Source organism: Malurus melanocephalus, unplaced genomic scaffold, assembly GCF_030028575.1.
Source record: "Malurus melanocephalus ecotype Western Australia unplaced genomic scaffold, MMel_1.1 scaffold_311, whole genome shotgun sequence".
In the NCBI taxonomy this organism is placed as follows: domain Eukaryota; kingdom Metazoa; phylum Chordata; class Aves; order Passeriformes; family Maluridae; genus Malurus; species Malurus melanocephalus.
In genome coordinates this window covers 506,680-522,752 of record NW_026623543.1, presented here as the reverse complement: position 1 = coordinate 522,752, position 16,073 = coordinate 506,680, and the positions used below count along the sequence as shown (strand labels likewise).

At 39.6% G+C, this 16,073-nt stretch overlaps 1 protein-coding gene across 2 annotated transcripts in view; it reads left to right on the top strand.

The window, feature by feature from the left end:
• Positions 1 to 15,994: 15,994 nt before the first annotated feature.
• Positions 15,995 to 16,073, top strand: part of SYT1 (synaptotagmin 1) — a 336,960-nt gene continuing 336,881 nt past the window's right edge. For both annotated transcript variants that reach the window (XM_057377405.1, XM_057377404.1), the window contains exon 1: positions 15,995 to 16,060. The gene's annotated coding sequence lies outside the window, so the exon portion shown is untranslated. The remainder of the gene's footprint in view (positions 16,061 to 16,073) is intronic.

Below are 16,073 nucleotides of genomic sequence, written 5' to 3'. Positions count from 1 at the left end.
GCCTTTTCCCTTAAGAAAAGAAACACTGCTTCAGGCAAGCTCTGCTGCTCCTATTATCTGGGCATAAGTCCCTCTTCATATTTGCCAGCCTTGGACCAGGGAATGGAAGGTTGGGCTGTTATTAGGCTAGACATCAAGGGGAAGTGGGGAACCTACACCTCCTCAGTTCCCTCTCCATATTTCCTGCCTTTATCCCTGGACAAGACAGAACATTTCTGCAGTGCCAGGGAGAATGACAGCCCAGGACTTCACAGGAGTGCCAGCTGGAGTGTAAAAATTCTGTTTAGCAAGGCTTTTGATACTCACTTACTAGAAAGGAATGGGTATAATGGAACTGAGTCTGTTCCTGGAGCTGCCACTTGGCTCAGGACAGGTAGAGGAGCATGGGGGGCCAGGTACCAGTGTCTCCTCTGCATAGCATGGAAGAAGCTAATTCTCCTATTGAAGACTCCATGAAATGAAAAGCATTTGTTGGATAGTGGATGCTGACTTCTTGGCTTGCTGAGCAGGATACTTGCCTGAAATGCAGATAACCCAGATCCAGTTTCCTATTCCAATTCCAGTTCCAAATTGGATGGAATGAGGACTTGAACTTGCAGCCTCAATTCTCATGAGAGTGCTACTGAAAAGCTGGTACCTAGGAAAGCTCCCGGGATTTTTTAATTTTAAATTTGTTACAGGGATTCAGAATTGGAGCCCATAATTGCTTTCAGCTGTAGCTTCACTGAAACAAATACATTCCTACAGAATCTGATTAAAACAGATCAGCATTTTCAGCCAACATAAACAAATCAAGTATATTATGGGGAGCATTATGGGGAGCAACACTAAAGAAAAATTATTTCAAAGAAGGAAAATGGGAAGGATAAAAGAGGAGAATGGCAGGGTATCAGAGATAAAGGTAGATAAGCCAAAATAAAATCCTCTTTGGAAAGGAAACAAAAACTTCCCTTTTAAAAATATCTCTAGAGCATTCCTGGTTGAATACCTGTCCTGCTTACAAGGCCAACAGACTTTCTGCTCACCAGTGAGCACCAGATCAGAGAAGAAGCTGTTTATTAATTCACTGAGTTATCAGTCGGTTCAATCTGGAAAACTGCATTTACAGCCTGAAACCCATCAGAGCCCAGTTTAGGACCAAGACCCTTGATATCTATTGCAGCCAGCAAAGCTTTCACTTCTAGCTTTTTCCTTATCTTTTTAACTCTTACACTTTCTGATGTGTATTTCTATAAGCATCTTTTTGTTTTCTATACTGCCTTCAGGCAGACCAGGGTTCCTTTTAATTGCACTGAGATTGCTTTGTCCAGAAGTTGAAAATTATTCATTAAGGAGGCATACCTCCTGCTTTGATCCTTTGAGCAGACGTGCTGATGCATTTGCGTTCCTCAGAAGAACAGATTTAATATTTCGAGCAAATCATCTTCATCGGGGGAAGGATTTTGCATTCCAGTAGTCTCAAAGGGAAAGAAGTTAAATTTGTTAATGAGATTAGTTTGGTTACAGCGAGGAAGGACAATACCGAAGCATAGTAAAAGCTTTTTTCATCTCTCTTATATAATTCAAAATACAAAATAGTCTGAATGTCTAATCTTGCCTGTTTTCCAGCTCAACTCACAGGTAACTTTTGGTAAAGTGAAATGGTGGGAATTGCAAAGATTAGGAAAATGGTTAAGAACAATTACAGGTATGTGCAAATCCAAGGATACAAAAGCACCTATAGTCTTGTCAACTGTATTTTACAGATTCTGTGCAGGCTCCTCAGAAATGCACAAATTTTATACCAAATTAATGTGATGAGAACCCAAACAGTTAGAGACATAACAACAGGTCATTAAACTGCTGAAGAAAACCTCAAAGCTGGAAAAGCATTCAAGTTCTAAACCACCAGAAAGCAGTCACATTTACTGAGATGTAACAGGAGAAATACAGAAGAAAATCTTACAGATTTTTTCTTGAGAGAAACATAAAAATTGGCCTTCTGAGTTCAACTGAGTTGAAAAATTAATCTTTTTAATAAAGCAATCACTTCAACATGTGCTAGCATATGTGGCCTGTTCATGATCGATGACTTCTCTGATAGTAAGTTCACCTAATGTCAATTCTTATGTATTGGTATTGTGACTAGATTGCCGAGGATTTGAGAATCTGTAGTAGTGCTCAAAAAAAAATCAATATCCTAAAAAAACTCGCTTGAAAATGAAATTTGGAAAAATACATGAATTTGTAGATTGTGCTTTCTCCTCTGTTGACACTTGGGTGCTTTTTTTTCAAGCTTTACTGCATAATGTTTTTAAGCTAGCTGCAAATGTAAAACAAGTGAAAAAATAAATCTGAAATGTTCACAAAATCCCAAGGCTCAGAGTGGAGCTGGGAAGAGTGCTCAATGCCAAGAGAAAATGAGCCGTCTGAAGCAGAATTTCAGAATTTTTGTTTCCATTTGTTATTTTACTATGGGCAAATGACAATACCAATGTCTACCAGTTCTGCAAAACTGTGCATTTGAAATATAAGAAATTAATGAAATGTGGTATATTAATTTTAATTTGGAATCAAGTTTAAACTGCATGACTCATGTTATGTTGCATCATTCCACATAATTTGTTTACAAAACAACTTGTTTCCTGCAATGATAGCACACATGTTTTGGGGGACAGTCATTATTAAACTGGATTACAAATCTGGACTGTGAAAAGGAAAGCGTCTGCATTCTGTAAATATATATCCAATTACCTAAATTCCAGCTACATTATGTTGATTCTGGTGTTTCTTTTTCTGACTGGAAAGAGAAAGATCTGCTCTTAAAATAAGCTGATGGACTTTGAAACTACAAGCTTGAATGAATCATTGAAAAGATAAAAATGGTAGAAGAGAAGACTGAAATCATGATGGAATCAGAAACAAGGATATGCAGAACAGACATCAGAAATTATGGATGCCAAAGCAAAACAGTTATGCTAGATGTGTTCTAGTGCTATAATATCCCTAGCATTTAATAACAGGAAACATCTAAGAGTTTATTTATAAGCAGGATGCTATATGGTTCTAGTCCAAGTAGGAGCTACTGAGAGGTGCTCGGACAGGTTTTAGAACTTTTAAAGTCTTTCCTGATTGGTATTCCTTTTATATCTGCTATGGCAGATACAGCCTGAGGCAGACACAGCCCTGATGTGAATGTGATCTCTTAGTCAAGACCCCAGGTGGTGGGGTGGGGTTAGGCTCACTTTCTGAATGCCAGAAGGAGCGGAACAGTTCATGACCAGGAGCCCTACCCGCACCCTCGAGAACCTCGATAAAAGATATGTTACTTGGGGCACCCTGACACAGACCTAGCTACAATATGGCAATCTGAATTTACAGAGTCTTCAGTGTCCTCCTCCACAGCCCGACCATCTTGTATTTCTAGCACAGTTCCACTGGGAATCTGTCGTTTACAGACTGGCTATCTTTCTTCAATTAAGTAGAGAAAGAGCTTCAATAAAAGCACCTTGGATCTCTATTCTTAGGTAAAATTGACATTGTGTAAAACTATGGCTTTGTTTTCCACTGCATGATGACCCTTCTCTGAGCASACATCTCTGTTTTTGGGACACAGGATCCAAATCTGCCTTAGTTTTAACAGCAAACTAGTTCTGCCAAGGCAAGAGCCAACCTGAATCCTTGAGATGTGAAAACAAGTAAAACCACTTTTAGAAACATACCACTTTTGCTGCTACAAGCAGTGGTTTTGTGTCCATCTACATTTAACCCTCTTTGGATTTTTAAAACAAGCAGTTTTATTTGAGATTTTTAAAAAATTTATTTACTCTTTATTTAAACCAAATTATACTGACAAAGACTTAAAAATTTTGTTATATCTTCACTATAAGCATTGGGTTAAAGCTGAATTGTGCATTAACAGGTTACCTGTCAAAGGATGCCAAAAATGCAGAAGCAATTTCTAGAGAGAAACCTGAGATTCAGCAGCTTGTGAGTAGCCATATGTGGAGGCTGAAAGCCGGCATTGCGACCTTAGAAGTCCTGAATCTGAGATTGGACTAATAACAGTGTACCCCTGAGACCTGGGAAACAGAAGGGAATTTAACAGCCTGCATGGAGAAGGATGCTGACACAAACAATCCAACCTTGTCTGCCCCTGGGAAAGGGAGAATGGAATGTTGAACCATAAAACAGATGCCCAAAAGACTGAAGCAATAACCCACCAATCATATGCTGACGAGTAGAAAGGCGGCTGCTTTACTAGCCAATGTATGTTTGCCACAAACATGGAAGACTTAGTATACACATGTTGTTAAATAGATAAAAGGGTCTCAGCCCTGTAATAAAGTAGTTGTAGTTGTTGTCGTTGTTATATTTGTCTATCTATCTGTGTCTGTTACTTCATGTCGCAGTCTGTTGCAACAGCGACAGCCATATACTCAGTATAATCAGCAGCCTCTCAGTAGCCAAGCTGACATCAAGTTAGGCTGCTAGAATAGGATGTTCAAGTGGAGGGCCAGTATTCTTGGCGTCAATGCTATTGAGTGAATATACAAAGAATCAGAAGCAAATCAGGGCATTTAACTAAAAGGTTTGAATTTGAGAAGATTGGACAGTCAAAGATCAAGCTAGCTTCACACTCCTAATTAGCTCTAATTTAGAGAAATATGTGTTCTGTTAAATCTGCCTTGAGACCAGTAAAATGCCCAAATGGAAAACAGTAAGAATGTGTCCCAAAACGTCAGTCGTCTTGTAAGCAATGGATTTTTGAGGAGTTTCATAATGGAAAATTAGGCTAAACAATGCAATCTGTATACAGCAAGTCAGATATAGAGTCTAGTTCAAATGCAATTTAAGTATTACATACAAGGTTAGAGAAGAAAAAACAGGCAAAGAACTTCAGAGAACTTAGAGTAAAATGATACAGCTAAATGCAAAAAAGACATGGAAATGAAACTAATTTTAAAAAGCAAGGAGAATCCCTKTACTCCCACAGCAAAACATCGCTCTCACATTAGGAAGAATAAAGGCCAGAAAATATCAGAATGACTTTCATTTAAATCATTAAACCTATATTTAGATACCAATTGAAAATAGATATGTGTTCAGTTTCGATCATAGGCATCCTCAGACTTCAGATTACCTGGGTTCTTCCACCAAGAACTCCATTTTAGAAATTCTAAGCTACAAAAGTCTAATATTTCTATAATATCTGTGGAGAGATCTTGGTATACCATTATAAGCCTGACTGTATGTCAGTGCAATTTATTACAAGACTCAAATCAGAATGTTCTTTTGGAAACCTTCCCAAAAGTTTACATTAGTGTATTTTTACTCTTCTACTTTAGGACTATAACATTATACAATGCATTACAGGCTGAAGGCATAGAGCAAAGAAAAGGTTTAATTACAGTTCCTGTGTGGAAGCTATAAATATATGGCAAGGATAAAGAAGACAAGATAAGAAACCAAAAATGAAAAAAAAATCTTGATGAGAAAATCACCTTAGAAATGACATCCTAAGGCAAAGTATATTGATGATGAATAGTAACAATATTCGATCTCAGATAGTGCTGATGGCTCCAGAAAGAGCTGCAGAGATTATCATTGTATTAGTCACTTTTCTGTGGCTTATTAGGAAAATTTTAGTTGAGTCGACTCTCCAGTTCTAGCTCAAGTGTTATGACCTGAAGGCAAAGATTACTCTGCTATACTTTCTGTCATGAAAAAATGCATTAGATATATTTTTTAATTAGAAGAATAAACATACATAATTTTCTGCAGTAAAAGTATTATAGGAGGAATTGTTACTAAAATTTTACTAAAAATGTAGTTCTTACTGGGAGAGTGACTTTTGCATATTTTAAGGTTGCTTCAGGGTATTCCAGCAACCCCTTGAAGTTAGAAAGAACAATACCAGAAAGAGCCTTTTTTATCTTTGTCCAGACAGCCAAATTCCAAAACAAACTTCAAACTCACTCTCCATGCCAAGAGAAGAGTCTCTTAATTGCTATACTAGCTGTTCTTCTTACTGCAGCTATACTACTACTATTACAGTAGACTTCCTATAAAATTTACTTTACCCTTTACTGCTGTAGTGTATATCTTTAATACTATACTGTTACTGCTATACTAGCTTTGATAATTTATTTATTGTTTTATTTTCCTTTATATACCATTTCTGGTTTATATTACAAAATATACTGATTTATTTTACTTTTACATTAATTAATTTCATTTTTAATACTGCTAAACTAGCTTTACTACTTTTTACTAGCTTTGTTACTACTGTATATATTACTACTATACAAGCTTTCTTTCTTTGGTAATAGAGGTAAATATATAAGATAACATAGAGCTTATAATTCTTCAATATAGAAAATAAAAGTACCATTCTCCCATCTCAGTGTGAATCTGCGCATGACTGCTTGGAAAGGAAGTTTCCAACGTAGAAGGAGAAGGTAGGAAAAGAAAGCAAGGAAATGTGCTGAGATACGACTCCAAGGTTAGATGACATGAATGAACTTGAAAAGCCTAAGTACAAATCTAGAACTACATCAAGTGTTGTATAAGTAAACCTTCCTGATTTTGCAAAGATGATTCACAGACCAAGTCTGTATTTGGAAGCTGCCCCTTGGTGCACACTCAAGTGTCCATCCAAGGTGTGGGCACCAGCTGTACCCACACTGCTGTAGTCTTTAGACTGTGTCCCAGATTGCTTTCCCCTCAAAATCTTTGGCTACAAAATTTTAGCAGCTAGAGTTAATTATAGACCATTATTTTGCATTTATTGACCCTCAATTTCTGTTTCAAACACATACTGTTACTGTCCTAAATAAGGGGTCCTCTTTGCTTCCCAAAGCCTATAGAGCATCATGACAATCTAAATCTGCTCTGCAGACATCCTGCAAGTGAGTGGTCATTCACTTCCACTCTTCCACGAGAAGAACCGGGACAAAATCTCTTAAGCAAATCCTAACCTCCTACCAGGATAGGCTGAGCCATAGCTGTGTCTGAGTGCAGTCTGTTCTTTGCCGTCTGGAAACTCTGAGCAGATAAAATCAATTGCAGGTAGTGGAAAAACATCTCCCAGCCTGGAACAGCTGAAAGCAGATTTTGAGGACAGTGAATTTCAGGACAATAATAATTGCATTTGCCAAGTGTTTGGTGTATCCCTCTGAAGCTCCAGATCTTAGAAGGATGTGATTACCCCTTCAATTAGTCACTCCTGATAATTAGTTTGAGCTAGGAGAATCTGCTGTCAAGATCATAAAATTGCTTAAAGGCCTCATGCACATTATCCATTGTGGAAGGGTTTCAGAAGCATCCCCATGCTCTTCCAGGTATTACACAGCTTCCCCACCTTCTCAGAGCAATAAATGGTGTTCATATGACCAGTGGACCACCATCCTAGGAGACACAGCTTTCTTACAGGTTGTGACTCCTCAAAGGTTGGTTCATGTACTCCCTGACACCAAATTCGTGAAGGAGGTGTGGGAAACTGACCCATTTTGGCTGGTTGTGATCAAGGATGGACATGCATATGCACAGCCTTTAAATGCCTCAATTTATAGCTGTGATTCTGAACCATGAACATGAATCAGCAGTATGTTGTTGCAGCAAAAGTGGCCAACTACATTCCTGCCAGTATCATCAAGAGAAGAAGGCAAGAAATCTATCCCTCTATTCAGCACCTGTAAGACTACATCTGGCAAATTATGAGGAGGTCTGGAGRGCCAACTACATGATTTGAAACCTTCATCCTTCAAGATGCTCAGAACTTGACTGAAAGAAGCCCCGAGGAACCTGTTCTATCAGGATCTGCTTTGAGCATGTGGTTAGAACAGATGACCCCAAAATATCTCTCACAACCTCAGTTACTTTATAGATACATCGCTACATTTTATTAGCACTACATTTTATTAGCATTTCAAGACTGTGAAATTTAGCACATGACATCAAACCGTTTTTTCTCACATAACTCTCTAACCAGCAGCAAAAATAGGACCAGAACCTCCAATGGATCCTCTGCAAACTACAAATACAGTTGTTTGCAGTATGGGAGTCTGACTACCTTTCTGGAGGTCCTTCCAGAAAGGTCTGAGACCCTTGTGGAGGAATACAAGCTGACATCAGATATGATATGATAGCATCCGTAGTGAAGTGAGATCAAACATGCCAAAGGCATCAGCTAGTCTCTGTACTCATGCCATGAGATGTGCTTCCTAGGTCAGCCCCTGAATGTGTTCACCATTATACAGGCAGTACAGAAAGACAGCGGCATAAACTGGGAGTGTAAAAATACCACAATAGTGAAACAGTTCAAATAGGTTTGGTCAGAGAATTTTTCATGTTCTGATCGTCACTACAGGGCTGGTGTGGTTTTTCAGGGCAGGTCTGCCAACAACAGTGCAAGGCTGCCCTGCTTCAGACACAGGTGAATCTATTGCCCCTGTGACTCCTACAATCTATCACCGCTCAGCCTGCAGAGTACAGTGTGTCACAGTAAATGAGACATTAGATTGCAATTAAACTGGCAATTAAACCATAAATAATTTCGGCAAATACCCTTTTTTTTCCTCAAAAGAAAACCATCAAGGATTTTTTAGAAGCAACTGCAGGAAAAAATCAAACAAGTTCTATTTAAATTGGACTACAAGGAAAGGAAAACGAATATAAATCTTTCAGAAGAAGTCAAATGTAGACATTTTTATGAACCCCTGTATGACAGAAATGGCATGACCAGTTTCCTGAAAAAAAAGAATCAATTTGGTCAGAAATAAAGCTTAATAATTTTCAGAGGAAAAGCCAAACTTAAGAGGTAGCTAATAAAAAAAACCCCTTAGCATTGAACAGGGTTTTTTAAACTTAGGTGGAATGACTGATGCGCTAATAAATCCCTGAAGTTATTCTGCAGATACCTTCATATTTATGAGGGAATAATGATGATAATGCCTTTCTGTGATTATGGTGGGGAAAGTGTGGCCCACAGATTCCAGCACAAGGAAGAAAATAAGGCATGAAGGAGTCCACTCTAAATCCCAGAATAACTTAATCTAGGCTCTCATCTTCAGAAAGAACATTTTAATTTAGAGTTCCAACATCAAAGACCATATGAAATCATAATTTCTTTGAAAATCCACATTTAAGGACAAGGAGATATTGGCCAAAATCCTTAAACTAATTAGTACCAAACACTCCTTTGGGCTGAACTTCTCCCTTACTGAGCTTAAGATGGGAAGCTCTTAGTCCAATGCAGGACTCAGTCTCAATGCAGCTCTTAGTCTCAATGCAGGCAAAGATGAGCTTCTAGTGATGAAAACTTTCATTATCTTCACCCTAAATTGCTTTTTTAGTCTGTTTTTATTCTTGTCTTTTCCTGGTTTTTTTTGTTTGTTTGTTTGTTTCTGTCCATTAAGCAACATTCCTCAGCAGCTGTTCACATACAAACAAGAATGAAAAACTAAACCAATGGCTTAGTGACCTTTCCATTCCTCAGCAGCAATCACTTTGCTACATCATCTGTCATAATTCTGACTGCAGACTTCACCTCCATCCCTTAAAGAAAAGGACCAATCCTGGTTCTTGCAGAAACACATCCAACGTCAGGCTGAAACAGACGAGTGTGACTCTTCAGACTATTTCCCTGAGAATTGGCAATGCTATACCAGAACATATTCCAAGGTGAACAGAAAGGACTGAGAAGGAAGGTAAAATGCCTGGCAAATGAAGAGGCCAAAAGCAAAAAAACCTAGGAAGGTGATAGGGGATTCTCAATCACAGATTTATGAGCAGCTAGGGAAGACAGCTTTGCCCAGACTAAGTAGGAACTATTGAATAAAGAAGAAACTATGTCCCCAGAGTGCAACTGGACTCTCTGTTACCTTAAAACTTTGTCTTTAAATTCAGCACTTGAATTAAAATTATACATTGGTACATTAACTTCTTTAAGACTCTGAGATGGTTTGATTTATAGAAGATAACAGTCCTGAAAACTGTGCTTTTAAGACAGCAGGTCTTAAAACAGATTTATACCTGTCTAACCATGAGGAGAATTAGATTCACTGGGTAGGATTTCTTTTTCTTCGCCTAAATTTTTTAAAAAGCGAGAAAGGCCTTCTTTTCACTAACATATTGTAATGACTAAAAATTCAGCTTTGACTTGGATAAATATCTATCAAGGTTTGCAGAAGAGATGTTACTATTGACCTTATCATCTTGAAAACACAGTTGGTGAGCTCTATTTCCTTCTAATTTATACTGACACAATTTGAAGGCTATGGCATATGCTATAGAAAAAGCAGTAAGGTAAACAAAACAATTCTTTTAGTTTGTAAACAAAATGGTGTGCTGACAAACAGAATTGCCAGAATAAATGCTAGTTTACCATTTTATATACCAGCTAAAACAGCTATGAAGAAAGCAAAATTCCAAAACCTTTTCTACTAATTTTATTAATGACACATAATTTCCAGTTCATTTATCTATGCAGATTGCAAGCTTTTAAGCTCAACAAAAGTCTAAACATCAGAATGGTACAGTGACTGCATTTTTGTAAGAGAAGCAAAAACATTTTTTAAACAGACAGAAATTATTATGAAATAGTGATTACTGTAAAAAAGAATACTGACAATTTCTTGATTTGGCATTTTAAATACAAATGCTAGGGCAATTTTACTGTGCCTTGGAATTAAATGACAATGTGAGCTAAATGTACTAACTGAAAACAAACTCCCTTGGGAATTATTTATCAGGCTACTAATATTCAGAAGTATTTGCTGAAATTTAAAATACATTCTTAAATTCTTTAGTAACTCTATCTCATTTTCAATTGACATTGAAGTTCTTGGCTGACTATACACAGTTAGATGGCAGAATTTACCATGCTTCATGGCTGGACTGGCTTCCTGGGGGCATTTTTGCTGTATGTCTGCTGCATGGTGAAGGTTTTGTGAACATCTCAAACTAGACACATGAAAGCTAGGAAGCCTGAAGCCACAAGATTTTACCTCTATTTCAGCGCTATATTCTAATACTTTTATTATTCATCCTTACTCCACTCTTATTGGTGTAAATATAAGCATATTCTGCACTTAAAAGATAATTCATTTGAATCTCTTCACACAGAGTTATGCTYAATTTGTATTGCAAACATGGAATGTCCTCTCTTATGTGCATTGTGATAATTATTTGTATCCATTTGAAAAGATATTGTTTAAGTCTTGACCTTCTCCTCAGAGGTAACGCTGTCATTATACAGATCTTCTACCTGCTTAGCAAGGTCAGCTCCTCAAAATTAAATTAGAAATCCCACTTCAAATTCTTTTTATTACACAATCATCCACATGATGCATATGCTAACTGTGGATTAGAAATTTTACACAGGGGAAGCCATAAGAAGCCATTAGGTAAGGAGATTGATAATATCTGGGTGTTCTGGAGCCTAAGGGTTCAGCAGTTTGTCATTTTATATAGTAGATTCTGCCTGAAAAGAGAACTGATACTTCAGTCCAGCTTATCTTCCCACACTGAAAACATATTTTTTTCTGGAGTATCACCCTGAGCACCATTGTGGTGAAAACTTACATTCAAAGTGGGGAGGGGGATTAGGGATGCAGATCTGACAACCCAAAAGAGAATCCCTGAACTAGGGGCACCATCTACAGGGCAACAGACTGACACTGACTCAGATCAGTCCAGCATCACATAGCTGACATATGTGCATTGCAAATGCAGGTTGATTTGGCTACATTCAAACACCCCCTCACAGAGTACTTCTGTTTTAATTTTCGTTTCCGCTGCCACTGTGTCCAGGAGTCTTGGGCACAGAGCAGGAGCGCTCAGTGTCAGCTGCTATACAAATGCAGATAAAAGGCTCCATCTCTGCCTAAATAACTTAGAAGCAGCAGCAGATGTGTACAGATCAAACAGAAGAAAACAATGAAATCAGATGACAAACTGAGACAAACATCAGAGAGCGGACTAACAAGTTCTTTCATTTTACCTTTGATATTTAGCTATAATTAGAACAATAAAACCCAACATTTGTTCTCCACTCTCTCTACCCAAACCGTAATCACATACATTGTTAGAAAAATCATCTTCACCTTCAAAGATTATTTACTTCATATAACAATTGTGTTAGTTGTGTATAGCTGAATAGTTACTCCAATATTCATTAACTTGACTGAAGGTTAATTCTCGCTTTGGGGATGTAGCTTTCTCTCTCTGCTTTCACATTTTTCATATTATCCTTCTAAGTATACCATCATCACCCAGCAGGTATTATGTAAACTTTACTGAAACCAAGAGTGTGACAACAGAATACTAAATTGGGATTCCAAGTGTTTAATTTTCAGCTATACAGACCAGCCCTTGGATTCCCAGTGAACTGGAAAAAACCTCAAAACAATCAAGAGCAGACATTTAATATGCTGTGAGAAGTTTCAAAAACATATTAAACTCCTTAAACTCCTGCATTCAGAATTCAATTTGAAGAGCTGTTCCATTTCCCTAAGCAAAACCCAACTCCTTTATCTTCACACAAAAGAACATCTCTCAAAATGAAAAACTTGAGGATGGAAAAGACCAAATCAAAGGACAAATAGGATTAAATTACATGATAGTGGAGAAAAAAATAAAGCATTTTTATGTTAATGACATAATCTGTATATTGTGCAAAGCCAGTGAATCCCAACAGTCACAGTTCAGTTAGTTTACAGATCTAGACTCTGCCTGTTAAGTTAATTAACATGCCACCAGTTTTATTTACTTATTTACCTGCCAGTGATTTGCTCTCATTATTTACCTGGCTTCCCATCTTATACATTCATTTGTGGCAGTTGTGACACTTGGTCACACAAAGGCTGACCTACAAATATAAAAATGTCAGAGCTCTGATTGCTTTTTTTTTTTATGTGTAATAACTGCTGTTGCTCCTGAATTAGCCTCAGTTCAGTGACTGTCATTCTAGTATCTGCTCTTTATATACCATAAAACTTGCCAGGATAGGCCCAACAATATTGGTTTCATTGGCTTTGGCCCAGGCTTTCTCCTTCTTTATGGATCAAGCAGGAGTCTTTCATTTCCAAAATCTAGGCTTTATGGCTCATATTGCTTTTAATCTTGAGGTTTTATCTTGAAGTCATAGTATACAGAAAGTAAAAAAGAAAAATGACAAAGACAAATATTGCATCATTTCTGGCCTTGCTTTTTTTTTTTTAATTCAATTTTTTTCCAGATACTCGTGTATCTCTGGCTCAGTCAAAGTCTAAAACAAAAACAAGACATATGAAGAATACAATGGAGTCTAGTTCTTAATTTGTACATAGTAGGATTCCTGATGGAACTTTTGAATGGCCGACACAATTTAAAATTTTCTTCTGAAGCACTAAAACACATTAAATTTTTTTTAAAATGCCAAACAAAACAACAAAATAGATCCTGGTTTTAGAATACAATTTCTTTCTGGATTCGCATGTTTCTTCTTTTTTTCTCATAATAGGATACTTTCTTCTTCCCTAAACACAACTGTGGAAGACTTAATAATAATAAATACAGTGATCTATGTTTCATTATTTTAGTGGCTAGCATTTGGCTAGCACTCCAAGCATTCACCAAATGGCTCCCGAGCTCTTCTCCTCAAATCTCACAGCTTCCTTTGGTATAATTAATACACTGACTGGATGGCAACTACCTATTTCCTTGAGAATGAAGTAGTGAAATAAAACTTGCAGGACTGAAAACCTTTTTCTGTATGAATAAATCTTTGAACCTGAAAGGAACCAAAGGAAGTAACTGTTGCAGCAATTCCCTCATTGCAAACAATGAAGCTCAGAAAATAATAGGCAAAAACCCTCCTACTACTCTTCCAGCCCCCAGCTGCTTTTTTTTTTTTTTTTTTTTTTTCTTTTTTTAATATAGCTGAACAGTGATGTGTCGACTACCATATTCAGAGAGTGAAAAAGTGATGATATACTCTCCGGGGCTAGTACTATATAGCATTCCTGTTCCTTACTGTCTGTACACTAAGGAAGGGCTATTGGGCTTCAGTGATGTTTCTTGTCTTTGCCCAAATACTAAGACAGCGTACAATGTGTCATGCCTTGTGAATGTCAGACTTCCACAGACTTCTGGCTGTGTGGCTGTTAGAAACTCGGCATCAAGTCCTCATAATTACTAGCACTGAAACGTGTGGGTTTTTTAACTGACCAGATAAATGATCCTAGAGAAAATAATCTTCCCTATCTATTGTATTTGGATGGAGAAAACAGCAACACTTTAAAATCACTTCTGCATATGCAGTTTGAATTATGGTTGTTCCTCCTTTCCGTAGCTCACTAAAAGCTTTGCAACGTAATTTCTTTTGCATTTGCTTTCCTTCTCTCCTCTCATGATCTAATGTGCGCAGGAAAGAAAAACTGATGTTCTGACTAATACACCTAAGAACAAATGTCTGGCACTGATGTGATCAGAAAAGCTGAAATGGAAAAGGGCTGTGATTTTGAGAGTCAAATCCCAGCACGAAAGTATGGATGGGGAATGGCAGGATACGGTTCCGTCGAAGGCACAATAAGGAACCCACGAGATGTGCCTGGGGGCTGCGTGACTTTCCCAGTTACCTGCTGCTGATGGCATACGGGCTCCTCTGTTTGCCAACATCTGCTATCTACCCTATTAAAGGGTAGATAAGATGTACTTTAGATAATTTCCACTCTCATGTACTAACTGAAACAAACTAAGTGTTTTAAAATAGATTACTACTGTCTCAAGTTCTCTTAGAATAACTGTAATCCAGCAGGATCACGTACAGAAGTGCATCAAACCTGGGCTACAATCTCTATGTTCAATATCCTATGACCAATCAAAGTTTAAGGGAAACTCTTACACAAATACCACCTTGCTATGTTTAGAATTTTGCAGGTAAAATTGTTTTCCTCTTTGAGGAATATTGCTTGTTATCCTCTTCGAGGGTATAAATGGGGCAATAATATATGCCGAGGAACAAAGAACTTCAGTCCGTTATGTTTTTAAAAGCTAAGCTTACATCTAAATCTATTTCCATTTCCCTCTGGAGCCTGAGCAACTTTTTATGTTATATTAAACATTAGACAAATAGGGTAGATCTAATTAAAAGTTGAAGAAATGTGCTTTCCTTAATTGAATTTGTTACAGTTACATTTCGCAGACCAATGTTAATCAAAGCTCCAGTTCAGAGTGGATGGATCAAGGGAATTACGTTAACCCTTGCATGCCCTTACCTGAACACGCGATACGGTCTGCTCTCGCCTAAGCCACAGACGCCAATTACGACTCACGGCTCGGTCGCGACCACCCGGTGCGGGAAGCCCAGGGGCGGCCGCGCCGGGAGGGCTGCGCACCGCAGGCTCGCTAACAGTACCAACTACGCCTGCCGGGCTCGCCCCAGCCCCGCGACCTACGGGCGAGGGCCACCGCCGCCTCACCCGGGGCACCCGGATCGCCCGACGGGCTGGCGGCACAGCGCCTCGTGCCGCCCGGCAGCAGCCCCGCACCGGCCCCGGGGATGCCGGCCCTGCCCGCCGCGCCCGGGGACACTATCCTCATCCTCCGCATCCCCGTCCTTCTCCCCCGCCCGCCGCCGCCCGGCCCCGCCCGACGGGGCGGACGGGGACCCGCGGCCACGGGATGGGCGAGGCCGGCGCGGCGGCTCCACCCATGGTGGGCGCCGGGCGATTGGCCGCGGGAGCGCGTCTCCCCGCCCCGCAGCCAATGAGGGCGGCGGGCCGGGGGTGATGGGCTGCCTCTCGCGGGAGGGATTCCTGGAGACGCTGCAGTGTGGCGGCGCTCCCGGCGTCGCGCAGCCCCCGTGCCGCCTCCCCGCCTGCCTCGCCTCGCCCTGCCCGCCGGCGGTCGCCACCGCCGCTGAAACTTAACGCCCAGCGCGCCGCCAGCCCGCCGAGCGCAGGGGGCTGGGGCAGCCTGCCCGCCGTGCCGGGGGCGGCCCGCCCGCCCGCGCCGCGCACCGCAGCTTCGCCTCGGGAGCTGCCGCTGTGGGGAAAGGCTGAAGGACGGAGCCGCCTGCGCCCGCCCCGGTTGCCAGGTAAGGCAGCGCT